At 35.3% G+C, this 2,319-nt stretch overlaps 1 pseudogene; it reads left to right on the top strand.

Moving 5' to 3' along the window:
• Window positions 1-585: 585 nt before the first annotated feature.
• LOC128124354 (vomeronasal type-1 receptor 4-like) lies at window positions 586-1,482 on the top strand (annotated as a pseudogene).
• Window positions 1,483-2,319: the final 837 nt, after the last annotated feature.

Here is a 2,319-nt window from a genome sequence, read left to right as displayed (position 1 = left end):
TAATGTTACCCAGGTCATCGTTTGGACCTCATATTTAGAGGGTTTTATGCTATATTATACATATTTTTCTTATATCAGAATATAGAAATATTCACTTTCTTGTGGTATAATTTACATTGTTTAAGTTTAACTTTTGAATGTGGACAGGATGCAAGTCTTTCCCTTTGAAGCTGCAGATTGAAGTCTCTTTTCCAGCAACATGATGTATAAGGAACAGTTCATCCTGGAATGTGGAACTGAGTGTTCTTTCCATTAGAATTCAACTACTGATTGCTTTTTCCTTGAAATATGGTCTTATTTTTAATGCTGAGGATTCTTAGAAGCATAGAAATGTGCTAGAAATTTACTCCATAATATGAGCAGTTATAGACCTCAATAATGTCACTGAAAGTTATTACTTATGGCAAAGTATTTGTTATGTAACAGTTTTGTGCAGTTATACCTCTGCCTTTGCAATTTTGAACTTGTGTTTGTCCTCCACAGGCATAACAGGTCAGAAAATTTCATGTTTTGCATGATTTGTATGATTTAGCGCAGAGACATAATTGTTGTCATAATTTAAAAGAAAAAGTGCCAAAAGACAGAATGCACTCCAGGAACTTGGCAACAGGAATAATACTTTCAGTTCACAGTGCAATTGGAATGCTGGGAAATGAATCTTTTCTTCTCTACTATTTACTCATTTACTATAATGATTACACATTAAAGACTCTAGACTTAATTCTTACACACATCTTCACAGCCAATTCCTTGATCATTCTCTCTAAAGGAGTGCCCCAGATAATGAGAGCTTTTGGGTGGAAACAGTTCTTCAATGATGTTGGATGCCAACTTATTTTATGTTCTCAGACTTGGCAGGAGCATGTCCATCAGTACCATCCACCTCTTGAGTGTCCTCCAGTCCATCATCAACAGCCCTAGTGATTCCTATTGTAAAGATCTTTAAATCAAAGTAAAAAAAAATATGTTCACCATTCCATTTCCCTCTTCTGAATCCTGTACATGGTAGTAAATATGGTTTTACTCATGAAGATGTCTACTAAAAGGAATAGTAAAAATAAGACACAAAAAAGAGATTTTGAATTCTTCTGCTCTCTAGGTTGTGAAAAAATAGTAGCTTCACTGTACACACCATTTTGGGTGTTCCCTGAAGTCTTATTTTCTATGCTCATTGTATATTCCAGCATCTCTATGGTTGTCAGACTTTACAGACACAAGAAGAGGGTTAAATACATCCTCAGTACTCATGCCTCCCCCAGAATCTCCTCTGAACCCAAAAATACTAAGACCATCCTAGTCACAGTTTGCACCTTTCTTGCTTTTTATACTCTCTCCTCCATTTTACAAGGCTACATTGCTCTTTCTCATAATCCCAATTGGTGGCTTATGAATATCACAGTCATCATTTCTATGTGTTTTCCTACTTTAAGCTCCTTTGTAATGATTCATAATTCTATTATTTCCAGATTTTGCATTTTCTAGATAAGGAATATAAAAAAGAAATGATCTTATAATAATTATGTAAACTGTATCACTGTAATGTTGTATATCTAAAATTTTAGACATTCATGTCCTTCAAAATATTAGTCTAACAATTTATGATATATATTATTTTAATAGTAAGATCATTTCCCAGAATAATAGTAGTATATTCTTCATTATAGCCTATGGCCAGGCTAGCCACAGGTTCTCAGCCACATTAACTACTGTAGTTACGGACTCCTCATTGAGTGGCCTTATATGCTATCATAATGTGGTTCTTTACTTCTGCCATTTTTCTTCTACTATGGTATAAGTGAGCCTATCTTGCCAGGTATGCCTTTTTGTAGCTCTCACAGTTAATTGCTGGGTGATATTGATTACTGTTTTCCTCCAGGAGAGAGCATAGCACCTTGTAGGAGTAGGAAAGCTGACCAGTAGAGATATAACTTCCAAGTCAGTATCTGGTGAATTCCATATTTTATGACTCAAGTATTTTGCAGTCCTATATTTGAACTCATGATTACTGTGTGTCAGCATACACATCTGTGAATGTCAGAAAGTATATCAGCAGAGTTGGCATGGAGGAGGTAGGAATTAAGTCCAATCACTACTTGAACTGGGATTGGTATTTGATAACTATTAGGAGAAGGAGAGGGTCAGTTTGCTTCAACAGAGTTGCTGTCTTGCAGATTGAGCACATTCAGGGATCGGTCCTACACTCAATAATACTTTGGCAAACACAATTTGTATGTGATAGGTTTACAAATAAAATAACTTGAAATTTAGTGAGTAGATAGGTAGGAGTGATTCTGAGAGAATTTTGAAGAGAGATGTTGC

This window comes from Peromyscus californicus, unplaced genomic scaffold, assembly GCF_007827085.1.
Source record: "Peromyscus californicus insignis strain IS unplaced genomic scaffold, ASM782708v3 Scaffold_4__1_contigs__length_199733344, whole genome shotgun sequence".
NCBI lineage: Eukaryota > Metazoa > Chordata > Mammalia > Rodentia > Cricetidae > Peromyscus > Peromyscus californicus.
This window is presented reverse-complemented; position numbering and strand designations above follow the sequence as displayed.